The 27,977-nt window shown below is 37.6% G+C and overlaps 1 long non-coding RNA gene across 3 annotated transcripts; it reads right to left on the bottom strand.

Moving 5' to 3' along the window:
- Positions 1 to 426: 426 nt before the first annotated feature.
- LOC113981683 lies at positions 427 to 27,969 on the bottom strand. Of its 3 annotated transcripts, none has more exons than XR_003538493.1 (4): positions 27,893 to 27,969; positions 9,607 to 9,844; positions 2,378 to 2,489; positions 427 to 1,035 (listed from the first exon to the last, which is right to left on the bottom strand). It is a non-coding gene; the product is annotated as an uncharacterized LOC113981683 (long non-coding RNA). The 3 variants fall into 3 exon arrangements; XR_003538494.1 differs by lacking the exon at positions 27,893 to 27,969 and adding an exon at positions 27,074 to 27,135; XR_003538491.1 differs by lacking the exon at positions 27,893 to 27,969 and adding an exon at positions 16,692 to 16,809.
- Positions 27,970 to 27,977: the final 8 nt, after the last annotated feature.

Raw genomic sequence — 27,977 nt, forward strand, 5'->3', positions numbered from 1 at the left:
TCAAGTGTTGCAGTTGTGAACCTGCCAGATGGACTTGCTATAATGACTAGAGAATGATTAACTTACAAGCTTTTTTAATAGCAATGAAGTTTTTTATTTAGTATTTTTGTAGTATAATATGGAAAAAAATAGTATCAAGTTAAATGTAAGCCAAACTCCATGAAACACCTCTAGTGTGTTCATCCTGAGATTTCATTTGCTCCTCCCCCTGAAATCATTCTCCCCCATCAGTTAGAGGGGAGTTCAGGAGTAGCAAATCTAAATACTTACCTTTGGTGCACTGTGTTCTTTTACATTTTGTCTTTGCTGAAATTAAGTTTTCTCAAAGAAGAAATTAATCATTTGAGCAGAATTTCTGTTCTGTCCTTGCTTGTTTTGATTGAAGAGAGCATACTGTTTGTTACTGAATTGTCTGCCTTAGGAGAATAAATACTGCAGTGTCGAACATTTGGATATTAAGTTTCATGCAGTAACAATCACATGTTCATGCAGAATTGAATAATACAAGGCCTTCAGGCCACAAGCAACTAGCTCAGCTGAGGGTTGTCATCTTTGTTTTCCAGCCCATTTTCTATGAATACTGAGTCTGACAATCATTTACTTTGCTTTAGTATTTTACCAATTTGAAAAGGATTCTGCAGTTGTCTTTTTTGTTTTGTTTCTTTTTCCTAAGTGGGTAATTTAACTGACAGAGATTCTATCAATAGTCAGGACAGAAGGACTATTAGCAAGCACCTGAAGCTGAAAGGAGCTTCAGAGACCTTTTTGAGTTGTGCACAGTTTGCAATGAACAATATGCACAGCTACCTGTGTGATGTTGAGTTCTGTGTGCAGGCTCCAGGTGTATGTGGTCACTTTGGCTGAGTCCTTGTAGGACAAGAGTTGTCCTAGACTTCAGTGTTGCCCTGAAATCGTGAGTGGAGTTGTAATGAAGGTTATTTCTGGCTAAGGTGCAGGAAGAGACAATCAAACTACAAACAATTGCAAAAGCTTGAACAGCCTTACTATGCAGCTTTCTGAGGGACCAAGCACCACCTGTAAAAGAGATGGAAGGTTTTGTTGAGGTAATTTGAGCAAAGCAGGTTGTTTGCTATTCTTAATGTCATCTTCCACATGTTAAACTTGACTTTTTTCAGGGACGTGGTAGCATTAGGAAAATACATTTTCAAAAGTTTGGCAAAATCATGTTTATCTTCTAGCAGTGGTTGGAAAGTTCTTGAGGCTTTGATTTGGAGTATTAGGTCAGGAGTTTGCAGCCTTTTATCCCCAAGCTTTTTAGTTCTGTTTTTAATCTTTGGTAAAGAATATACTTTGTCTTTTCCACCAAAATAGTGGAAAAGTTATGTTCTGCTTACATTTTCTTATAAGAAAGAGTAGGTGAGAGAAGTGAAGGAATCTAAAACTGTAATTTTGATCTACATGGTTTGTTTTCCAATGTCAATATTTCCTTAAGATTTAGCATCTCTTTTCTAGTGCACAAGAAGAAGATCCAGTTGTTAAACTAGATGTACTGAAAATGGAAAAAAAATTACACATAAATTATTTTAAAAAGGCAGAATCTTTAACTAAGTGAAAAAATCATTGTTAAGATAGCTTTTAAAAAATTCTCTTCAAGCATTAGTGCAAAGAGTTATAGCAGAGTTATAGTGAACAAAATCCAAGTCTGTCTAAGGGCAGGATCCTCTAAGGGTATGAACTGGAGGAAAAGATATAAAATTACTTTACTTTATAGTTCCAAAGCTGTATAATAAGAAATCCATTAAGGACATTTGAGTGAAATTAAAGAACTAGTGGTTTTTCTTCATATTAATTGAGCTAACCCTTACATGAATTGCTTAATTTGCCTCTGTTACACTAAGCCTGTAAAGCAACATAGGCACTACTTTCCAGATTTGTTTAGAGACTAGTTAAGAATCCCTTGGACGCTAATGTACTGCTAATGTAAAAAAGATACTGTAATGCAATGTCTGTTCATTTCTGTAATACCCAGTAATAGAAAGGTAAAGAGCAGTTTACTTGGGTTCTGTCATCCATAGGTAGCTGAGATAGTACTATATAAGTACAGGCCCTTTTCCATCTGTGACTGAAATAGTGCAGTAAGTGCAGGTGTAGGTATTACCGAAGAAAGTGCCTTGGTAACACTCTCAAAGTACAGTTTGCTTTTGTTTTAGTCTCCATGGGACTTCGAAAGAAAGTTTGGCAGTGTGGCAAAGGCGGTGGGTAAGTCAGTTTTAAAAAGTTCAGGGCAAAGTTTGCCAAGGGGGAAAGAAGAGACAAGCTGGAGGTCTCAATAAGCAGTTTACAATAATAAATATAAGACATACAATATATATAATCTATAATAAACTCCTAGGGTCATTACTTTTTCCTAACCTACCTTGCATTTGCTTTAGTAGAGGATACTGAGTACTGAAGGAGCCAGCTTCCTTCAGAGGGGAAGCAATCATCTGGCCCTTTCCCTTCCCTCTTGGAATGGACTGTGCAGTTTCCTGGGACATAATCTTGAAGAAGAGTATTCTCATGAGGAGTAGAATTTAAGTTTTTCTGACAGAATGGCTTTGCTTACAGGACAAGAGACACCAATTTTATTCTCTGAAATCACTGAATTCTTTTAAAAGAAGACCTAGAGGCAGTGGTGGTCACATACTGGATAAACTTGATGACATACAATTCTACTGAAACAAGAATTAGGTTACACATGAAATCTTGTAGCAAGCAGACAAAAGCGCATGTCCTAGTGAACAAATAAATCGCAGCCCACAGCAGTCAAGAAGCTGTGAGTGCTGTTAAGATATATGACAACATGGTTTCCTTTGCTAAACATGGCAATTCTCCCGGTAGAAACAATCAATAGAAAGTGAATGTTTTGGGGGGAATTTGGAGGCTGTTTTTATGGCCCTTGAGTGCTTCCTTTGCTATACAGTTTCTCAAGTATAGTTCTTTTACAATCCTTTTTTCTCAGAGTATTGGTTGCTTAGGTACCTGTCAGAAAAGCCAAATAACAGTGCAACAATATGCTATAACATTTTCAAACAATACTGTTTCCATTGCAAATTAGAAAAGAACATTCTTGAAAGGCTTTCAGCTAAGTATTCTCTGTAGGTCCATGTAATTTCCTAAGTTTTTGGTAGGTTTCTGAAAAAGTGCAGTACTCAAACTTCCAAAACTGCAAACACAGGCATCTACAAAATGGCTACATTGAAGAGAATGGAAGAAAGAGAAAAGCTATACCTGCAATACTACACACTCTCAGTTTCTGCAGTAATGAGAAAGTGATTTTTTTTTTCTCCACCCCTGTGGTAGGAGTCCTAATAAGGTGTCCTGTGGTGTCCTAACAAGGACAGATCATTTCTCTGGGCCTTGCTTTGGTAGGGCTTTAATCAGCTTAATCTAACCCATATGAGGGGTATTGTAATACATTACTATTAAGAAAGATAGTATGTTTCATTTACCTTCCATTACAATTTTCACTCACCTTGAAAAAGGAGCAAGGACAAGGATATTTGAATCAAGTAATAGCATTACTTAAGTGTAAAGCAGAGTGGCCTGTTGCTGTACCGTTGTATCTAGAAAACAGATTAAAAAAAAAAATGGAGTCATTTCAGCTATAAGTAAGAAACTTTCCAGAGTTCAGGTATTATCTTTCTGCTTGAGAAACGCTGTCAGAGCAAACAGAGTATGTTTCTGTATGAGTATTTTTTAAGAAAATGTGGACCCAAGAAAAACGTTGAGCCAACTGCTGTCAATTACATAGTTCATCTATACATGTCAGTGAAAAAATTATATACAATAAGAGTGCATGTTTGCCTAATCAAACATTAGAATTTTATGATTCCAGAGAACAGCATAAAAGAACAAGATGGATTGCCAAATAAGGGTCAGGAATATATCAGTCCTGGCACCATTTGCAAGAGATAAAAAGAAGCCGCCCTTATCACATTTATCAAGTGTGAATTCCTAAATTGCTGCAACCCAATGTAAGAGAAGCCCTGTTACGGATCTAGAGACGCTTCAGCATCCTGCTGTGCTAGTCTGACATCTCTTGTGTGTCAAGAGCACTTATTTTTAGATGGGACAGTCGTTAGGGACAGAACGTATCTTAACTACTGTAAAGGAAGTAGTTCAGGGCAGCAGAAGTGCATAGAGAGAAGCTGAGTATAGAGGCACAAAGATTCTGTTTCTGACCACAAGCCACAGCAGTTTAGGCTTCCCCTATTTTTCAGAGTGATTTTTGGCATCAGCAGTCATGTTTTATTGGGCAATACCATGTTTTCTAAATTGAGACCACATGTTTTGCAAGCTGAGTCGGGAGAAATCACTCATCAATAATCCTCTTGTGCTGAGGACACGTAAAGAACTTTGAAACAGAACTAACTGGAATGAAGAAAAGCCCAATTGTGGAAGGATTGTCTTGCTGTCTGTCATCAACAACCTCTGGAAATGTGATCAGAGTTAAACAAAAAAGTGCTGTAACGTAATGTATGTAAATACAACCTGAGTTTGAAAAGACCTCATGCATATCCAAATATCCAAAAATATTGCGTCTGTATAGCTCTGAATTAAAACCTAATAATTACTAAATTTAAGGTGAGATAATGGTTTTGCTTATGTGAAAGATATGCTGAAAATTACTATTCTTCAATTGATTGAAATATTTACTGAAACTAAAGTCTCTATTAAAAGTTTTGTGAATTCATACGGATCCTAGAGGGGAACATTACATATTCACCTTCAAGAAGAGTTTGAGTTCTTATTTTATGGACTGTTTTTTACTGATAGCATACTGTGTATTGGTCTGGGTTTTCTTACCTCTGTTGATGTGTAGCAGTGAAAAATCTTGTGGAGAGCAAATACAGAACCCATGGCATCCAGTTAAATTCTGTATTTATTATATAAACATTATTTTATATATATATTATAAAAATTATATAATTATTATTGTTACATATATGTAACATTGTATCTAAACTGTTGCAATGAATGGTATTTACATGAACTTTAAGTGATGAATTATGGATTTTCAGAACAGAAAACATGTTAGGGTGTCGCGGTAGGAATGGCCATGCGACATAAAAAAGGTTCCAACAAAGTTTATTTCCAGGAAAAAGACAGCACACCGGGGCTGCTTAGCAGTCCCTTTAAGTACAGTTTTTGAACACACGTAATCCACATGGATAGGACAGTTCAAACTCACACACCAGAATTCTTACAGCTAATAGGTGCATTTTCTAAACTCTACTTTCTCACAACAACTTTGCTCTTTCTCAAAACAGCCCTGTGAGGTTCCCACAACAGTCCCGAGCATCTGCTCTTATTTTTCTCTCATGTTGATGTTTTTCCCGACCACTCTCGTTCAAAACAGGTCTCTGTTCTCATGAGACAATGTTCTCTGTTCCCACGGACAGCTTCTTCAGGATGCATCAGTATATTGTCAGGATCAGGGCCTCAGTCCTCTCTTTCAGTCCATCTCAGGGGTACACTTTGATCTGGTCAACATCGACTGCTTCGTCGATAAGTGCCAGGCTGCTGACAGGTTCTCTGTCAACCCCCGACATTAGGGTATTTTGAAACTTCTGTGGGGTATTTTTTTAGGAAATAATGTTATTGTGGATGTGATGACAATTCTCACAAAGCAATGCTTTTCCCAAAATGTTGCATTAAATGTGGCGCTGTGTTGGTTGCTTATTTAAAAACAAAAACTGTTCAAGCACTCGCCTTTAGTAATGCACTTTTCCCTTACGTGAATCATACATTTTAGAAAGTCAAGGGATAAAATAGAAAGTAAAAGGTACGATATTAAAAAATCCACCAAGACCAAACAAAAAAACCCTCAACCAGCCAACCAAAAAAAACGCAACACCCACACACACAAAGAAACCCCCAATATATCTGAGTATTTAAAATGTCTGGGTTGCTTTGTTTTGTTTGTTGATCCAATTAGCACAGAAAAGAAATTTAAGATTTGGAGTTTCATACAAAATGAGAACTTGAAAGTCTGACTGGCTCTGATTAAATATGTTTGGATGTTGAACCATTCCTGTGCTACCACTTGAGTTCCAGTTTTGAAAACTGACCATCCTAGATGCAGAAGTAAGTGCATCTCACAGTGCATCATGCAGGAGTGAAGATTATTCACTATAACCCTCATGAAGTTCAAGCTATTAAAATTGTGCTCAATACCCTGCTTTCCTGTCCTGGTAAAGGATGTAGTGTCATACTATTTCTTTCCTTGTCCAGACTGACCATGTTTCAAGCACCTGCTAGTTCTACTCAGAGCTAAGAAATACTAAGAAATTTTCACAGACTCAGTTCTTTATCTCATTTGATCTCTAATATACTATGAACTAATCTTGCTCCTGCATACACAGATACTTCAGTGATGGGACAGTTGTCCTAGATTACTCCCTGCTCCTGCAGTGTTCCCCCACTGGCGTTCTGTCAGTCTGAGCTGCATAATAAGACGAGGCACCGAGGACAGCTGCTGCTTCTGACTCATCTCAGTGCTCAGTCCTGTGCACAGTACCTTCCTATAACTCTGAGCTGAAGCAATCATTATAAAATGGAAAAAAAAGCGAGCAAACAGAGCAGGTGTAGTGTTTTAAATTTTATCCATTGAAACACAAATATCAGTGGAAGTATACATGCACAACTTGTGTAGTGGTAAATATATATCAAGTTGATTCCAAAGAGAACCTCTTACTGTAATCACAAAGGGATATGCTTGATATTGTCAGTACAAAACTTAATATTTTACATAATATGAGGTAAAGCCGATTTTGTAAACTATTAGTTAAACAGGTTTTTAGTATTATTTCAATATAAGGAACTATGAATGAATATGTACCCATGCTTTTTACCTGTGTTAGTATACAAAAAGCCTTTCAATTTAAACAATGTAAAAGGGTTTGTCCTGCAAATTTATACTATTTGGATTTATTTTATTCCATTTGAAATGGTGCCTTACAGTGTTCCAAAATGAATACAGTGGAATAAAGATCCAGTGTAAGTTATTGTTATTGCTAATGCTCCTATACCATGGAGGAGAAGGTGTGGAGAAGGCAGTCCCTCTCCTATGTTTCTGAATTCTGCCAGCAAAGCAGAATACTAGAGGAAAATATGTTCTACCCAAGCTAATAAGGGTTTGGGTCAAGAATATTTATTTTAGACCTTAGCTAAAAATACTAAGTTTACATACATACAAATATAAAGATGTCCTGAAAATTGCTTTATTACATACACAAACTTTTGTGTAAAGGATTGCATGACTGTAGTAACTGGGACCTGGAAGTCAATAAGTAGAAACTAGTGAGACAGTTAGATCAGAGGTGCATAATATGCCATGAGAATAGTGTGAGGAGATGCCAAGTAATTTGCAGTAAGCTAAATATATATATCAGTGGTTAAGCTTTAATTTATGAATGTAATAGCAGTTCCATGTTTCTTTTAGCAAGATCTTTTACATGACCTATAAATACATCTGCTTTGATAAAATATTTTCTCGGTTGGCACCTCTCTCCACCTTAGGCTGCTTTTCTCCTTTGAGAAGGGAGGGAAAGAAGTGTGTTCACGACTCTTCTCACAGTCATGCCTGCAGAGCCATGCTCTCTTCCTCAAGTCAACCAGAAAAACCTTAGTGGGAATCTTTCCCTACCCTTCACCTTCTGACATGGGCTCACTGTCTCAGTTTGCCATTGATAGGACCTTCTATTTCTCAGCTTGGAAACAGTTTGCTGAATGAGTTTTACTGCTTTTTGCTGCAGCTTTTTACAGTCTGAATATGGCCACGTTCAACACACAGTTGAAGGGAAAGACGTAAGCCTTGCTTGAATTTGGGACAGGAAGGTATGCATCTGAAAGATCTGAAGATGTGAAAAAACAATGAACGTGCTCATAAGCAGAAATTTGTAAAGGGGTAATTGGCCTAAATTGCCAAATTGCTGCTGCCTGACTGAATGTCAGCCGTGTACATCAAGATCCCTCCTGAGCCATGCAACCCTGTGGCACTTGGTAAGAGACATGTGCAGATTTTGAGGTTATAGTTTTAGATTTCGTTGTTTAAATGCCATTGTATTCACAAAAGTTCTGTTTTGGTTTGGGTAGGGATTTTTTTCACATCTGGCTCTAGTCTGTATAGATATCAATAGACGGAGCAAAAAAACATTGAATCTTGCAGTGTTCTTTTTAAATAAGCAATCTTAAAGACAAGGAACAATTATTCATAACAATCTTTTGGGTAATTCTGAGAAAAGACTTGAATGTGTTCATAATGTTTTCATTAATTTTTTTTACTATCACCATTTCAGATACCCTCATAAAATCTGCTTAAAATAAGGAAGTCACTCACTCAAAAGAACAAGAAAGACTGTACTTTCTTGTCTTGTTCTAGCATGAAGCCAGATTTAGGACATCTTGAATATATTTGCAACTGAGATGTTTGAATACAGTTTTAATTAGCTATTTAACTAGTGCATTTAGTTGAAATTGAGCACTAATTTGCAATATCATTGCAATCACATGTTCAGAGTGAAGATGAGCCTGTTTGTTTTCTGTTGGAAGAAAGTAAAAAGCCATCTGCAACTTAATATTAAGGGTCTGCTCTGCAAATACAAGCATGAAGACATAGTGCTACTGTTTTGTTATGTACTCTGCAGTTTCTTTATTGGAATTTGTTCTTCTGCTTAAGTTGAGTGGGTGTTTAAAATTTCAGTTGGCAAGCTGTCAGGTTTGCCAGCAGCATTATAACTGTGAATATCATGACATCTGTATACATAAATTTTCAACCAAAATATTTGTTTAGCAACTTCAGTGCTGGAATAAATGTATGAAAAAAACACACTTCTTCATATACACTGTGAAAAAAATGTTGACATAGTTCAGATCACCATGTATTAACCTTGACTACAAGATGTTTTGTTAAACTAAATGCTTAATTCATTTTCTTGATGAGACTTTGAGATACCTCAGTAAGAAGAAAGTTACTTAGAATATCTTGCAGCATTTCATTCTGATAAGATTTAATATAGCCTAAGTGGATTTTAACAGAACTGTCTGAGGCATAAATATAGTTGAATTATAAAGAGCTGTCTATACAACAGCATTTGTAAGATGCCTTTTAAATATTACCAAATGTGGTAATAGAAATACACATGGAACATTCCTTGGGAATCATAGAATGTTTTTGTCATCTAGTAAAAAGATGGAAAAGACAAAATTAAGGAAATTGGAGGATTTGAGGAATTCCTGAAGTGTTTGTGTAACTGATTGTCCTGGGATACACAGAAGTTCTGGTATCCACCTTTATTCTTTTCTCCAAATATGTCTTTTTGGCTTTTTGGTGTTTTGCCTTCTTTAAAGAGACTGAACTGCTGTGAATAATGACTCAAACATTCAACCACCTGCAGTGACCACCCAGGTGCTGTAGGGGACTGGACTATTGGTGCTGATGGCTCAGTCAGCAGTGTGCTTTGCTAACAATGTGCAGAGGGGCCACCCAGGCCAGGGTCTGAAGGTGTGCACATCCGACACCTCAGGCTACAAACTGGGTGTTGAACAAGGTAAGAAAAGAGGCAAACTCTGTGATGTGGGGTAGTGTTTCTTTTTCCTTACCCAGATGAGTCAGCTGTGATAACTCCCTGGAACATTCATGCTTAACCTGAAGATATTCATCTCTTGTTGATGAGCCATAAAGGGCCATAATGGACTCAGCTGCACTGACATAAGAGACAGCTGCAACATCTTAGAAGGTGTCAAAGACTCCCAAAGTATCCCGTGACTCACAGTACTACATCATCCAGTGTAAAACTCCCCAGTCCAAGGGAGATATCTGAGGTGTTCCCACCTGAAACTGAGCATATGTAACTCTGAGGTTTGGGGCTTCCCCTGTCACTCAAGGCTTCAAGGCTTCCACCACCTCTATGAATCTGGACTGCAACCACCACTTCAACAAATGAAGACCAAAATTGCAACAACCACGTCTCATCGCTGGATCAAACAGGTGTCTTGCGGGTCCTTCTGATCCCCTGGAGGTCCACAGCCCCATTCCTGCTGCCTGTACCAGCACCGCAGCCTCACTCCAGCACCACACAAGCATCTGCTGCTACTAAATCCCAGCTTATCTGCTGTGTCTTGCCAGCACTGACCTGCTAGATTTTCTGGGTGTAGGAGAGGCAAACCACATGGAAGGGCATCCATCTTGTCTCTGTTCTGTGGCCACATGTGTTTTTTCCTCGGGGGGAGACCAGACAATTTGGTCTGGTGAGTAGGGCTTGGGAATTTCCTCCTCATCAGTTGGTTTAACCCAGTTTTATCGGTATTATTATGAGAATTCTCTCTGTATTGGAGAAACCACAGGTATTGAATCGAAGGGAGGAGACTTCTGTCCGAGGTCTCTGCCCCTCCAAATTGTCTCAAACCGAGACTCTGATAAGAGCAGAAACTTTCCCATAGGGATTTTGGGGCACATTTTCACAGATTCACAGAATATGCTGAGTTGGAAGGGACCCACAAGGATCATTGAACCCAACTCCTGGCCCTGTACAGAACCATTCCCAAGAGTCACACCATGTGTCTGAGAGTATCATCCAAACACTTCTTGAGCTCTGTCAGGCTTGGTGCTGTGACCACTCCCCTGGGGAGCCTGTTCCAGTGCCCAACCATCCTCTGGGTGAAGAACCTTTTTCCTGATATCCAACCTAAAAATGCATCCTCTGGCACAACTTTGTGCCAAATGAATGACATGAAGAATAAGCTCTTTCCCACTGGGCCCAGTGCAGTTTTCTATAAGATCACTGCAAAACTTTTTTAGCCATCCTTATTTCTCTATCCCTGTCATGGAAGGAAGGGAGAGACTCATCTTTAATATCTGCAGGTGTGCCAGGTCTCTCCTCCAGAAGTTTCCACTAATCAGAACATGACTTGCATATGCATTAGTGTCCATCCTTAGTTTCTCTGCTTCAAGCTTTTTGTGGTTGAGATCAGAAGATACTTACTGTATTCACTAAAATGCAGTTGCCAAACCATGTCTGAGGCTGGAAGCTGCATCTTCAGCTCTTCAGCACAGGTGACATAGCAGGGCCTTACCAGGGCAGCCAACAGTGCCCTCGGGATGTGCAATCTTTGACTGATGTTGGTGACTCCAACAAACTTCTGTCCCTGCCTGGCAGCTCCAGCTAGCCCAGCCACACTGTTGGGATTACATGAGACACACAAAGATAGTTTCTACCACAGTTACAGGTTTACAGGTGTGAGTGTTGGGTAATGCCAGGCTTAGGGGTGCCTCAATTCCTGAGAGACATTTGCTGTCTGCAGAAATCCCTCCATTCCTTGCAGCTCACCCAAGACCTGAGCCACTTGCTGAGACGACATCTGTTGCTGTGGGCACCTCCGTGTTTTAGTACAGTGTTCAGGTGACAAAAGAGGAGACAAAGGCTCTTGTCAATCATTGCATTTACCTTGGTTTCCTGCTTTGGTCGGTGCCTGGAGAAAATCTGATAATTTTAAAAGACATAGAGTTGTGCTGTAAAGGTAAGGCTGAATTAGAGCAACCTATTTAACTCAATAATACTGTGTGACCCAGAGTGATCTCTCATTAGGCTGAGTAATACTGCTTTTTGCTACCTCAACTTTTGCTTCCCTTTCTTCTTCCTTGATGTTTATCACATTTTATATATCTATCTAGTTAACAGCAGTGTTGGGAGAACAAAGATTGTGTGTGAACAATTTCCCCTGCATTTCTGTAGGCCTTGCCTTGGCATAGCTGGGCACAGACAGTAAAAAGAACTGCGTAGCTAACATGGCTTCAGCCCCTGAAGTTAGAACAAAGGAGGATCAGTGCCAAGGTTAAGGTGGAGTCTCAAGAGGGTAAACGTGTGCCCTCATCTCATATGGACACCTGCAATACTCCAATTAGCACTGGACAACAGAGTATGTTTTTCTTATGTATCCAGTACTGTAGAAGAGGTGATCATGCGTTGGGATGTAGTAGCAGTATATAAAGAGTATCCTTCTTGTAATAAACGGACATTTTGTCGATCATATTGGTCTTAGCACAATCTGTCTCAATCCCCTCCGCTGATACAGCAGTCATCTGATAACCAAGAGCGTACACAGTAAACTCATGGGTTCTAATTTTAAAAGAATTTCCTGAGCAGTTTGTATTTTTACCGTGAAATCTCAATTATAAATTATTAAAAATGAAACATTGAGAAATGTTGCAGTGTTTTAGATATGATCAATTTATCTTTCCATTGCATCATTTTTCTTGGTTTATTTCCCTGTTGGACATCTCACAAGACCATCAGGTTGCAATTTTCTGGACTGCTGAAAGAATAAGCAAGGCAGAAATAAAATGCTCTGACAACTCACAATACATCTCAGTCATTGGAGACATAACTGTTAATAGTCTTGGTGGATAATAGGCTTGATGGATCTGTTAAAAAAATCACATAGTCTGAAAGCTTATCACAGGGAGTAGGTGATAATGAAAAGAACCAGCAGATATGTAAACTCAATTAACCTGGTACAGTTGTGTGCAACCTATTTCTCATTAAGCAAGAGCATAAGCAATGTTGACAGCCTGAGAAGTTCTGCAGCTTTATGGAAGAGCCATAGTCTAGTTCTTGGGATTTTCTTAATGTATTGTATTCTACATGTATTATATTCCAAACATTAATTCTATTCTTCATCTATAACCATATTTTATCATGAAACTTATCTCTGTAGAGCTGTGTTAAAAGTTTGCATCCAAGTCATTCTAGTCTAGAATACTATGGATTAAAGTGAATCTGATCTTTTCTTCCTTAGGAAGTTTCCCAGAAAGCATACGTGACTTGGTATTTTTTAAATTAGCCTTTTGTTAAATACAGGAAACAGATCTTTCTTGACTGAAATATCTTTTTTTTCCTGCAAAAAAAAAAAAAAGTCAAAAAAGAGATTTTTTGGCTTCTCAGAAAGAGAGTTCTATCTATATATCCCTATATCCACTTGCAGTCAAAATTAACCCTTCTTTTCCGTGTCACTGGTTTCAGATGGCAGACTTCAGTTGCTTAGTGTGGGGATTATTTTGCCTCACTGTGCTGGTGTTTCTTGGCTGGGCCATAGGCATAGCCTTGTGTGCCCTCTATGGATTCCTTTCTCCTCTCGCTGGTTTAACAGGACTTGATGAATTAGGCGAAGTGTTGTTGAAGGGCGCGTGTTTGGGGAGGCAGCACACTTAGAATACGTGTAATGGCAAGCTTCTGTGTTAGTCAATGGAGACAGCTCTGCAGCAGAAAAGCATTCAGTTCTATGCTGCTGGATTTCATATTTTACTCTGTTAGTCCTAAACAAAGTTTTCTTAATTTTTAACTGTGTGAATTTCTCTTGAGCATGTCAGAGAAACCTTAACAATCCAGGGGCTGGTCTCCTAAAATATGCAATAAAAGTTGTAGCTATTGTTTTGAAAATGAGTAATGATAATGTACTTGGAGAAGGTAGATACGTATGCATTTCTCAGGCTTTCAACTTAATATTAAAATCTAATTAAATAGAGAGGGTTGAAAATGGGAGGATAGAGCAGCCAGACAAGGTTATACTGAGGAGCTGGACTTGAATGCGAGTAGGTTAAGAATGAGGTTGGAGGGTTGATAAGACAGTCGAAAAACTTGGAGAAAACCAACACACCCAGGAATGATATTTATCTTCAACACACTTGTGGAAACCTATTACTCCTGTGAATGTAAAGACACCAGCCTTGCTGGGGAAAATGCACTATGTTGTTATATGATGTCGCATCTGAATTTCAGCTTCCTTTTTTGTCTCCCTGAAACCTTTGTCCAAAGACAGTTCAGTGAAAGTATATCATGCCTGAATAGTGAAGCACATAAAGTCAGGAATGTTTCTCTTATGGTGGCTGATTAAATAGAAATTAAATGATTGCATATGTTTTCTTCAGCAAGGGTCTTGGTATCATTCTGGGTACTACGGGGACGTGTTCTGAGTGTGATATTTTGGATTTTAATTACAATCAAATCTATTCCAGAGCTTTTCATACATGGATATTAATGTATCATCTTGTTCTGCAGGACTCTTGGGAAACTCTGTGGTGAAGAAGGGTGCAGTAAAATCCCTGAGGAAACCAGAGAGTCCATCTTCTCTAGCCTACAGCTTAGAGAACAATATCCAAGGCCAGTTTACAGAACTTATATAAGGCAGTTACTTGTTAAAGTACTGAAAGGAAAGCATAGATAGAGAAGCAGCCCCAAAACATCTTTCATTTCCTCTTTTTGAGGACATACCTAATCATTAGTGTATAGTGAGAGGTTCAATCCTGTGTATATGTATCTATAATTATTCTTGTAATAGCTTCTGCCTAGAACTGTCTTGAACTTGGTTTTGCAAAGTAGCGATATGTATTTCTACCACAGTAGGAACAGAAGAGGGTTACATATGCTATTTAACAATAAGCTACTGTAATTAAAAAGCCTTTGTAAAATAAAGTTGGTTGTAACTGACACATTTTTAGGTTGGATATTAGGAAAAAGGTTCTTCACCCAGAGGGTGGTTGGGCACTGGATCAGGCTCCCCAGGGTCACAGCACCAAGCCTGACAGTGTTCAAGAAACATTTGGACAATGCTCTCAGGCATATGGTGTGATTCTTGGGGTGTCCTGTGCAGGGCCAGAAGTTGGACTCGATGATCCTTGTGGGTCCCTTCCAACTCAGCATATTCTGTGAATCTGTGATTCTCTGATTCTGTGATTTTTGAGCTCTTATGAAGCGGTTTCATGCTGTGAATCTAGACTGGTAAGAAAGATCATCTAAGCTTTGAAGATCAATGTTATTTCAGAAATATCCTTGTCCTCATTTAGCCTCAGTCTTCAAGCATCATCTTATGCTGAACTGGGTGATGATACACAGGAGAAGTTTAATATTTTAGAGGATAGGATCAGAGAAAACACAATGCTGACTGAGGTGATTCACTGGGAGTTTTTTGCTGATTCTGTTCTCTGAAACATTTAACTTCCCCTGTGTATTAACACTGAACTTGGGAGCTGTAAATTCTTCTAGGGCAGAGCAGTCAGATAAAACTTAGACATTAAACATTCATCTGACATTCATGTTAATATAAAAAGGTTTAAATATGAGATTTAGATTGGGCACAATATGTGCTCTGGATATGGAAAGTGAGAGAAATAAATGGACCCAAACTCAAACCCTAAAATTAGCGTGTGGTTCATGTGATGGACTTCCTATAGGGAAGCTTTTAAGTGCTGGAATGAAAGTGTATTTTTTGTTTAACTTATTCAGCACAAACAGAATTATTTGGATAGTTTCTATTTTCTTCCTCTTTTATAACTTCACAATAATCAAACAGAATTGAAACAGATTTCTGAAAAATCAGATCTTTTGCTGAAAGCTGCTTTTGCAATATCTGTCTGTGGTAACTTTTTGTTCTGCATGGAAATACATTTTCTGAAATCAATGTTATAATTCGATTTCCTTCTCAATCATAAATATTATTGTGTGACTTCCAGCAGTGATTGTACTGGCTGGTAAAATGGAATCTGAAATGTACGAACGTCTTTAAGTTACTGCTTAAGCCTAGCAGCTACATTCTGGGAGTTTTGGAGCATTAGTTCGCTAGCTCTTTATTTCACTTTTGTTACATAGCCAGTTGGTACCACAGGGTACCTGTTGTGTGCAGGCTGTGTCTGTGACGCCAAATCCTGGAGGGATTTGTTAGAGGTACACTGTGAGTTAGAATGTTGAGTGATCTCTGTGAGCACCTCTCTACTTTGCTCTTCCCTCCCCACCTCTCTCAAATTAAAAAGTAGTAGGTGATTGCTCAAATCCTTTTGTATTCCAATGAGTTTTGGAGCTCAGCAATCAAGACAGATATGAATGTCTGCCAGAACAGCTTCCATTCTTCCCTGTTTCCTTTCAATCTTAATCTAATTATTCACCTTTATTCTCCTTAACTCTTTCCTCTATTTTTTTCCTATTTTTGTTGCTTTTTTGTTTAGTCCATTGTAATTTGCATCTTCTTGTTTTTCCTGTAAGATTTTTGATATTTTTTTAATTTGGGGTTTCATGAATTGATTTTATTTCCCTTCATTATATTTTCTACCTTCCCCTTTAGCTACTTTACTTTGACGAATTTCCTTTTATATTTATAAAGTTGCTTTTATGCCTGACATAACAGTTGTAGAATTCCTTGTACGGAGTATGTCTTAAGGGGCTATTGTGTTTTGGTTTTTTGTTGTTGTGTTTTGGATCACAGTCTGTTAAACCTTATGTTATTAAGTTTCCTTGTTCAGCCATCCTTGATCACATTTTTGACTGTATCCTGCTGTTTATTATTTCCTTGTTGGAATGGACCTTCAGCAGTAAGTGTCCTAGGCTGGTGGTTTCCAAACTTTTTTGATTGCACACACCTATCAGCAAAAAATGTTGGAACATGCACATCCAATCTATGTATATTTATTAATGTACAACTTATGTGTAATTACCACTGTAATAACATATTCTGTACATTATGAAACATACAAAAAGAGAGAATTGGAAAGTGAATGAGATAAAAATGAATCAAACACTATTTTAAAAATTTATAATTTTACAAATATATAATTTTATAATTTTATCTATTAATGGCACAAAAAATATTTTCCTCCTGCACCCCAGTGGATTGTCTTGTGCACCCCCTTGGGTCCTTACCTCCCACTTGGAAGCCACTAGTCTAAATATTCCTACAACAAGCATCGGTAGCCTCAAACACACTTCTTCCAAAGAGCACCTGACTTCCATAAGTGTTCTTAGTTTGTCGTTATTTTTTCTGTAATTGAGAAAGGAAGGAGATTTTGTTACAGCTCCAGAATATTTAACACAGCAGTAGAGCTAGCTGAAACAAAAATTCCTCTTCGTTCATCTTTCTCTTCTCCATTTTTTTACCTTTCCTCTGTGTTTTTTCCCTATTCTTTTAATGTAAACAATGAAATACATTTACAAATCTGTCACCCTCTTACACAAGCTCATATACAATTGTGCTACTAGGTTAGAAAGAATTCCTTTTATGTTCTAAACCAGGCCAAAATTATTTCATTATTAAAGGTATAACAAAACTTCTTTTAACTTTATTCTGGTAGAACTTCTTAAGCAGTTCTTTGGTAGTATTAGAAACTATTTAGTTCTGAATTATTAGTGTATAATTCTAGAAGGGCTTTATTCTGAATGATGGCAGGTACTTTAGGATGAGTAACACTGCTGCTCTTACTTCCTTACCAATTTTCTTCTGTTCTTTAATGACAGAAAGACAAAAAAATAACTAGAATCTCCCAAAATGTATCTAGAGGCCATTACTAGACAAGCGCTGTTTTTGTAGTTCTTTAGTTTCTTATAAGAGTAATGATGCACAACAAAAAATAATTTATGGAGCCTGAAGTATAAATATGCTATTGTCTTGGTTTAAAGACAAATATTGGGGTAGGAACTCCAATAAAATGAACTCTCTCCTCTTTTATTCTCCACTAATATAGAGAGACAGAATGTAAGAAGGTATAAGTGAAAAAATAACAGTTTACTTACAAGGAAATAGCAGCACCACAAAGATACAAAGGAAAGAGCTTACCCGCAAAAAATGGGAATCCACCATGTCAGGTGGGCCCCTGAGGACAAAGGGGAAAAAATGGCGGAGGAAAACTGTGTTGTTCACAAGGACTTATACTATTAAACTGCCCGCTCTATGTCATCTGGCCAAGTTCAGGTTTTAACTGTAGCAACAGTGTCAGTCTGGGACCTTTTGTTCTCTGCCACGCGGTGACTCCGGCACAATGTTTTGCCACGCTGGGCTGGGCTGGGCTGTGGGTGATGGCAATTCGGTGATCCCAGCACTGGCAGGGGTTGCCAGCATGGGCATCGACAGTGACGGTGGATCGTTTCACTTTTGTTCTCTCCCTGGTGGCAGCAACTGGGGAGGTAGCAACCCCAGACTGCTTCAATGCCAGCACTGTGCGGGTTCCCTCCGCTCCAGTGGGAAATGGTGATGATCTGATGGTCCGGACAGCGGGTCTGGGCTCAGTGGGAGTGGCAGAGGTGGTAGCTGGGGCCCTAAGAAAGGATGGTGCCCTGCTAACCCACAGCCCACGTGGTCCCAGAGAAGAGAGAAAGAGAAAGCAAGCAAATACCATTTCCTTCTTGCATTTTTTTTTCTCCTCCTCCTTGCTCCAGCACAGGCTGGCAATTCATCCTTAAAGAAGCAATCCTCCAAAAACAATGTTGAGAAAAAACGGAATAAAATACAACCCTCCTGTAACCTATAAATATCATTAAAATGAATTTGTATTACAAATAAAAGTCCATTCATACTCATGAACATTCAAAAGCAATAATCTCATGTTTAGCTTTATTACAAATTTGCTTGCAGACATATTTACCTAACAGTTACCTTTTATAATGTTCTTTTCCCTAACTGAGCTGTCTGTGGACAGTATGTAGGACTAGGATCTTTTCTTCCTTTATTTTTCCATTTAGAGTTCACCTATCCCACATGATTTTTTACAGGTTAAGTAATTAATCTTTTATGACATCATATTGGTTGTTTTGGCAGCAGTGACATTTTTATATCCAACTGCATTCTCCTAACAGTTCCAGGAGGTAAACCAAGAATTTATGTTGAGCTATGATTTTCAACTCCCTTGTGTTTCTGTGTTCAGGATTGTATTTTTTTATTTTCATTTGAATACTGCAGAGATAATTTTTCTAAAGGGAAGGCCTCCAGTATTTCATTTCCTTTTTGTTAATAATTGAACTCAGAATCTCACTCCTCTGTGGCTTCAGGTGGGTATAACTGCTGAAACCAGCAGAGCTTTCTACAGCTTTCAAGCAGATCATCTTGGAATATATGGCTGAGCAAAGCAATTTCTTCATATTGACAACTATTTGATCTTGTGAAAGTCATCTGTAAAACTGCATGCTCCAACACCCAGTAGAATGGGGTGATAAGTGGAAAATTTGAGGACTACTGGAGTGGTTTTTCAGATTCATCAACAATTTCCTGTTTATCAGTTATAAACCGTACCTCATTGTCTCATGTATAGAAACCTCACAGGAATTCTAGGAGTTTAAAATTCACTAAGAGGTATGAACATCTTCATTATAGCAAACTGGAAGACCTCTAAAGAGCTAGAAAACTACTGACTTTAGGACAGAGGCAGGTTGTTAGCTAGCCCAAGATTGTAATTACAGTGCATATTCTAGCTTTTTCTCCTAATGTTCAGGCTTTAAGGCCTCACTTAGTTTATATGCTTCCAGGCCAACTGTTTGAATTTTCAGAATATATTTAGACATGATATTTTCAGCATCCATCCTATTATTTATTTAACCTTGAATTTATTTTATGCTTGTATGAAAATTCACCTACCTCCTGGTGTTATAGAAATTGAGTCAACAAAATAATGTTTCAGTCACTTAGTTCGATATGACTAGTCCAGTTTTTGCTGGGTTTTGAACTCCTACAGTATCCTTTGAAGATGACAACAGGTTTGTAGGGTTCACAATGATTCATAATTCATGGTCAGAGTAAATATGCTAGTTATAGTTCTACCAAATAAACATTTATTTTTCCATGGGCATTTATGCCTTTTATTTAACTATAAATAGCTATTATATCCTTCTTAATTTGATAGGAAAGCAATACACAGACAACTCGTCTTAGGCTTATTCCAAAGCCTATAAAGTCAACAAGAGTTTACTAAGATTTTTGTTGTGGTTTGTATCAACTCCTTAAACTTTCTTCTAAAGAATTTCTCTCAAGCATATGTTTCTGAACTTGCTGAAGTTAAATCATTTTTCTTGCACTTGAGTACTTGGAACTCCCTGCATTCTGAGTGCAATAGTTTAATTCTTACAGCAGCCATTTAGATAATTTTCAATTGAATTGTCATAGGACCTTCACTGGGAACCAGCTTGACCATGAATGACATAAAAATGAAATGTGCAAATGAGCTTCCTTTTCAGTTTCCAAAACCTTAGAAAAAATTTACATTTCACAAGAGATTATGTGTTTAAGGCCTTTACCTTTAAAACGATGTATTTTTTTTTAAAGCATCATAGATTTTACTTGCTACTTTCAAAAAATATAGAGAGCGTGCTAAATGTAAGGTAGACGGGAGATACTGCAGTACCTAATTCTTAATTGCTTGTCACTCAGCAAGAATCTGGAGAATTGGCATAGGTGTGTCGGTTCCACCTGTAATATGTGAGATGACTTGGAAACCTTGGCAAGTAACTGTTCTTTTTTACTGATTTTTACTGAATTATTTATCTTAGGGCCATTTTGTCTCATTTTGAAAGTCAGTATGCTATCTTTGAAATTTTCTGCGTGTCAAGTTATGTCAAATCTTGGTCTGTCCAAGACATTTTGCACTCAGAAACAATTGCTTATCATGAGTTTCATTCCTCTGAGGGCAACCTTGTGGCCTGTAAGTTTTGATACTGTTTTGCAAAGTAGAAAAACATCTAGATTTTTATTGTGGTGACTGCCTTTGGTTGTATTGTGTGTATTATTTTAGAAAATATTTGATGAAGTAGTTTCTTTATGAACCATTGAATTGACCTTTTTCTTTCCCTGAATATCTACTACGCTTAAGGCAACAGATTAAAACTGTATTTTCAGCAACATTTTCCCCAGTTGACTTAAATGATGAACTTTTGCCAATGAGATTTTACTGATGCCATCTGGTACTTTCTCTGATCTTGAATTATTGAGATTTTAGGTAGATTACCTGTTCCTTAAATATGCATCCTTTCAGTTTTTGACCCTTTTGATCACAAGTTTTCCAGGGGTTTGTAACGGTTCAAACCCCACATGCAATGAATTATTGTTCCCAAGCTTAGGGTAGTTCCTTTCTGGCAATTCTTTACAGGATAAATGAAAATAACTAGAAATTTCACCTATGCTTTAGAGGTATTTTACATGGAAATTTCTATTGCTGCTGCCCACAACTCTTATCTGCAGGATATGCTGGACAGTTTTATACAAAATGCTAATTGAAATTTGAATTTTAAACATCTTTGTATCAAGTGTAAATAATTACTAAGTTTGATGAGCCAGTAACAGGTCTTCCCATGTTAAGGATTACAGTAACTCAAATAAAGTATTCCAGTACATTGGAAATCCGGTACTCTGTTCTACAGGTAACTCAGAAATGCCCCATTTCTGTCATATTAATGAAGCCTTAGTAAATGCTTAGTCTTATATAAAACAGAGCCTTTTAACAAGAAAAATGAGGGAGACCCTGATTTATTTTTTCTGTAGAACTTTGGATAAATAACTGACAAAATAAGTACTGGTAGAAAATATTTCCCACTGTCATTCTAGAACACTATTCAAAAAATTATTAAGCCCTAGAACTAACCTCATTTTAGTCTCCTGAAACTGTTTCCATCCCTAAGCATCCAGAATGGCTTAAAATGTGGGTTTGCTATTTTCGTTTCAGTTGAACTCTTATTTTTCATTGTGGTATCCTTTTAGCCTGTATACACATAAGAGGAGTAGCTTAGTAAATGCTCTCTGAGATCTTAAAAGTCTGTCAGTACTGTTGTCATGTTACAAATATATTTTATTGTTAAAATGAAAAATGTCAGTCTGGTATGGATTCTTATTAGTTGTACTGAATGTATTATGGGAATGCTGGATTGAAATAAAGACACCATTACTGAAGGTAGCTCATGGTAGGATATTGATTTTGTAAATATTTGCATATTCTTTATAAAACATACTATGCAACTAACTATTCATAAAAGCTAGTAAAAAAATGTGCCTAGGCCATACCCGCACAAAAAAGGTACTCATATTATGAATTTGCTGTGAAAGTAAAATTCATGATCCAGTAGCTGACTGAAACTCCAGAAAATGGAACCCATATTACATAACTATTCCTTCACCGGAAAGTCTAGATTTTTGAATCATGCTTACACTCTCTTTCTCTCTCTCTCTCTCTTGGCCATAAGGAGAAATGAATGACAAAAAGTGGATAAAATTTGCATTCGTAACATGATACATAGTCACAATATATGAATTTACACTTTTAGTATGTTTTTTATATTATATAAACTCTCTTTATAAGGTAACTTTGTGGAAGCTTCTGCAATCTTGTCGCCTATTACTTAATTGCTAATTGCTCAATTTTCAAGAGAATCTAATGATCAGCGAGATTACATAAAATTTTCATTTTGGTTATCACAGTTTTAGTTTTGATCTATAAACTGTCATGTTTGAGATAATTTTCCATTTTTTGAAGAAGATGAGATAAAAATATTTTTTTCTATTTGTCTAAGAGGCAAAAATCCTGAAAATACTCAGAAACAAAATTTGGGAAAAAATAGTTTCTATCAAATAAAATTTTTTCTTTGTAATTCCAATAGTGTTTTTTCTGCAAAATAATGCTGTAGGTTTGTGGGGTTTTTCAATCTCAAGAAAATTATATGAGCTGACATGAGAGCATTCTTTGAAAAATGGAGTAGCAAACTTCTGGGGTAAAACATGTTTTGAAGAAGCTCTGGTTTTTTAGCAAGATAAATAATTTTTTCCAGAATGTTCTGAGCCAGTGTCAGCATCCTCCAGTTCTGCTCTTGAATCCACTTACTGCAATGTTTTCTTTATATATCATGGTGCAGCTACACCCTTTGTTAATAACTGAGATGTTTTTATCTAAATCATCTTACAACTTTGCAAAATTGCATGAGGGAATCATCACATTTTTTTTTAAGACTCATCAAATATCTTTGTGTTCCTAATAGCATCAGTAGAATCCATCAGTCTTGTGATACAACATTTCTTCAGGAGGATATTGTGGCAAAGCAAACTCTTTTTGTGTACACCACAGATTCAGAAAGCCTTATGTACTTGTATCTCAGAGCAATGGTGTGCTTCTTACTCGATGGTGTGCTTCTGAAGTAGGATTCCATTCTTACATAAACTTCTAATTTCCAGTGTGACTTCAGTCAAGTTACTTCGTTCTGCTGAACCTCAGCTTCTCATCTGTAAAGCAATACTTCCTTCTCACCTTGGTCTATGCAGATAAGGAAATGTTGCTCCTCCAGCTTTAACAAACAGTACAAGTAAATGCTTGAAGAGAGGTTAATGGAAAATCAAGTATTTGATAGTGTCCTTTGTTAAAATTTAGTTCCTTAACAAGAATGCAATTAAAATAGACTGCTTCATTATTGTTTTTCTTGTAATTATGAGGCATCTGTCTCTTATTCTGGAAAACAAAAGGCAGCTGAGAAACAATCTGGATATTCACACAGTATTTTGCAGCAGCTGGCAGATTCAGGTTCCTTTTGCTTGAAATTATTGAATCATTGAATCATAGAATCATAGAACGGCTTGCGTTGGGAGGGACCTTAAAGGTCATCCAGTTTCAACACCCCTGCCATGGGCAGGGTTATCTTTCACTAGACCAAGTTGCTCAGATCACCATCCAACCTGGCCTGTAACACTTCCAAGGATAGGGCACCTTCACTGTAAAGAATTTTTTCTTAGTATCTAATCTAAACCTACTCTCAGTTCGAATCCATGCCCCTTTGTCCTGTCACTACATGCCCTTGTAACAAGTCCCTCTCCATCTTTCTTGTGGGCTCCTCTCAGGCACAGGAAGGCTACAATTAGGTCACCCCAAAGCCTTCTATTTTCCAGGCTGAACAATCCCTATTCTCTTAGCCTTTCCTCATAGGAGAGGTAACCCATCCCTCTAACCAACCTGGTGGCCTGCCTCTGGATTCATTCCAACAGGTCAATGTCCTTCCTGTGTTGAGGACCCCAGAGCTGGATGCAGTATTCCAGGTGAGGTTTTATGAGACTGGAGTAGAAGGGCAGAATCCCCTCCCTTGACCTGCTGGCCACACTGTTCTGGATGGCAGGTGTGTCGACTGCACCACTCAGCTTGAACGTTAACTACCAGAGGTGGTTGTGACTCAGAGACCTTGTAGAAGGACTTACAGTAGAGAACTAGACTACATTGGAAGGTTACAGCAGTGTGCTGGAAACAACACCACTGGTAGTAGATTCACGTCTGCTCATGGCACTGATCTGGTAGCAGTTTGTGAAATGCTAAATTTGAAAAGAAATACATAGATAGGCTATGAAGTCCCGATCCCTTTCTGTAGAATGTGACAGATGCAGAATCTGTGGCAAAAAAGTATGAGCGCAATGAGCTTGGAGGAGGACTGAGACATAAATCAGGATGAGGAAGTGCCTTTGGCTGCAAATTTTTGAGTCTATGTCTTGTGTTCTTTCTCTCTTTCTCACTGTTCTCCTTTGTCATCTTTAAATATCTAGGCATTAATCTAAATAATGTATATACTAATTAAATATCTACTAAGGTCCCATATAATTTCATTACACTTCCTGGGTGACCATCCTGCTAATGTGAGCTTTTTACAGTCACATGTAAGAAGGAAATATAATTTAAATAAAAATGGTCACAAATTTCAGCCTTTAGCACTGATGGATTTTGGAAATATTCCTAATATAATGTATTGTCCAACTGTCTTTAGTACATCTAGTAATTAGCAATTAGCCATTGACTTTGGAATTCTTATGTGCTAACACTGTACTAGCAGCCAAATGATGATTGTTATACTGAACAAACATACACAAAGTTATTTTTCAAGTTGTTTTTCATATTCTGTTTTTTCTGATGTTTAGGTCAGATGTGTTTTCTAGATGGAAAAAAACCCCCAACAACAGTAGAAATGAGATTTATAAATACTGATAGAAATACTGTGCATTGGCTTTATTGTAGGGCAGGTATCTCTCAGAGACACTGCACAGGATGTGCAACCGAGATACATGCTGGCAACAGCCAAAGTGTTCTGGACATATTTCTGTCCTCTTGAACTACTGCTGTCCCTCTGTGCATGAAATAGCCTGAGGAGCCTAAATTACAGTGGTTTCCCTGGGATACGTTTTATTTCAGAGTAGACTGGTCTTCACACCATGAAATGCTGGAGTCCTACTCTGTCATGCCTGTCACACTCTGGCTGGTGAGAGATCCGCAGCCATTCTGAAACAAGACACTCCTCCTTTGCAGGCAACAGAATCTCCTGGCATGCTCTGAGCTCTCTTTCCCCTGCAAAAGGTTCATAATGGAAGTGAGAATCTCAACCTTTCTTTGTAAGTGACATGTGGCAAATAATATTTCTGGAGAGAGACAGACTTAGAAGCACAAATTTCTCTCACTGCTACTCACCTGCACTTACACTGTCTGTGCCTAATTCTCTCAGCTTCATAACAAGATGTTTTAGCTGCATCTCTAACTCCCAGTGCGCACCTCATGATTCTATGCTTTCAGCGCACACTTAAGATGTTTTAGGTTAATTATAGATGTGCAGCAGTACATGAGTGAGTGAAAGACGCAGAGAGATGATAACAGCCTGCAACTATGTGAAGGGCTTAAATGCTGAGAAGACAAGGAATGTATTAACTATGAAACATGGGTTAGTACTAGGGTGAATGAGACATAACTAAGAAAGGGAAACACCCAAAGAATTCTCTGGAGAAGTTTGCCAGACAGCATGATTATTAAACTGGGAGGCTCTTCTCTAGGTGAAAGATTTCTCACTTGTGAGGTTCAAAACCTAACAGTTTAGTAGTTTCATAGGGAATAATTTCAGACTGCTGCTGACTGCAGAACTGTCTTTTCTGGCTTCTCTTTGTATGTCTGCATACGCACACATGTTCATAACTACATATGGAAAATATAGACATAGATATAGATAACCACATATGACTCCTTCGTGACAGTGATTTTCATCATATATTGCATGTTTGGCATTTTCATTTCATCAGGACTCCTGCCCATCAGCAAGACTCTGCTGCAATGCTGCTTATATTTCTAAAGCCCATATAGCTCCAAACAGCTATCATGAGACACAAGAAAACCTGTCAGAGTGACATTTGTTTCTTATTCTTGAAAAAGTAAAATTTCTTCCAAAGATTACACTGGCCTGAGGCTTAATAGAGGTAACATTTGGCTCTGTGCTGGGACAGATTTTATATGTCAACATCCATTGGATTTAGAAATAGCAGATTTTAAGTGAGAAGTTGTCTGCTCTAAAGCTTGCTAGGTCAGGGTATACTGCAATATTTTGGTGCATTATGTAAAATTTATTCATTTTATTGGGACGTCTATAGGAAAAAAAATTTTGAATGCAATGTTAACTACTGTAAATGATCCGAAGTCTGTTGTAATAAGTGTTCTATGCCTCAAAGATTTCAAAATCAAGACTATATTTTTAAGCTAATTTTTTTTTTTAGTCTAATAGCAGTCATGAAGATTTCTGTGCATCATAAGAACACAGTGTGATTTTTTTAATTCACATTTTTACCACGCAGAGGTAAGAACTCGTTCTGATTTCGGCTGCAGTCACAACAGTCTTGTTGGTTGAATAACACATCCAGTTTTGCCTATGTGCATGTGTCTCATATATATATCTATACACACACACACATTTTGCTCTCACGTTAATAATTGTACACACTGAGGCTTCATTGAGGCTCCTGCATATTCAGACTGTTCTAGGGCACATGCAGATCATGCCCACTGCAGATCTATCTGCTCTCCCAACAGCCTATACTCCCTGTGTTCCCTTTGTCTCTGGGGTCACTCCCAATAGCTAAGTCATGAGAAATGTACACAGCATGTAAGGACCCTGGTCAGTCAGATGCTAGAGTGTTTTTCCTCTAAATGACATTGCATAACATGCCTCAGGAGGTTTTTCTTCTTTGTTTGCTTATATGGTTTATTTGAGGCTGTAATAACACTTTATAGCAGAAAGCAAAATTATTTTGGCTAAAGGAGTGACTTTACCTGGGTAGTTTTCAAACGGCTACAAGGAAGTAAATGCGATTTTGAAATTATATACGTTATGTGGTGCCCTTTTCATTTGACCTTGCAATATATGGGAGTGTGTTGGTGAGTGGATTGGTGAGTTCTCAAGTGCATCAGGATCCTAGATATGAGTCCTGTTGGACTAGAAATTTAAAATTTGAGAAGATAGCAAAAATTTAGTTAGAAAGTAAACAAGAAAATACGAACTGTTTTGTTTAGATTTTGCAGTGAGGGTTGGCTCTATCTCAGTGTCAGCAGTCTGTCTCTCTCTAGCCAAAGGGAATGTAGGATGTGACAGAGAGGGTTTGATTGAGGAGGAATTCAATGCAGCTATCAGCAATGGGATTCTATGTAAATACTGCAACACCTCTGAACCGCGGAACAGCTGAGATAACACTGTAAACTAATCTCTAGTGCTGGAGAAGCCGGCCAATCCCTCACAATACATGGTTTCTGTAGAAAAGATGTGCTAGGGAATAAAAGAAGCAGATTTAAATTATATATAGCAACTTACCATGGAGTAAAATATGCTGACTGTTTAAAATTGAAAGCATAATACAGTAAAGTATCTTTGTCTTTGAAATGGTGCTCTGTTCCAGGGTGTATATGCTTATAAATCCTTGCATATATATGAATTCTTATATAAATACACAACAGCACTATCACTAAAATATTTCCAATTCTCTGTTACCTGAGCCTAATTAATTTAGATAACTATATACTCATTTGGGGTTCTTATTCCACCATTATTGATTTTGGTCAATTTTCCATCAATACAAAGCAAACGAAGAGGCAAAGTTTGTCCAGAGAAGAGATACTGAAGCACCATGTTTTGCTCCTTTGACCTTTCATATTTCACAGACCTACACAGCCTTTCTTAGGTAGCTAAGAAAAAACCCCCAATATATACATATGTGTATATACCCAGATATATACATGCATATAATATATATATGTGCATATATACTTATATATACTCATATATTAAATATACATATACAACTCCATACACAGATAGTGTCTCACCTGTAACATGTTCTCTTTCCTCAAGGCATTTAAAGAAAAGCAGGAGCTATCAATGGCCAAAAATTTGTTGCTACCAACTGTTTCA

This window comes from Neopelma chrysocephalum, unplaced genomic scaffold, assembly GCF_003984885.1.
Source record: "Neopelma chrysocephalum unplaced genomic scaffold, ASM398488v2 Primary Assembly neopelma1_24, whole genome shotgun sequence".
Classification (NCBI taxonomy): domain Eukaryota; kingdom Metazoa; phylum Chordata; class Aves; order Passeriformes; family Pipridae; genus Neopelma; species Neopelma chrysocephalum.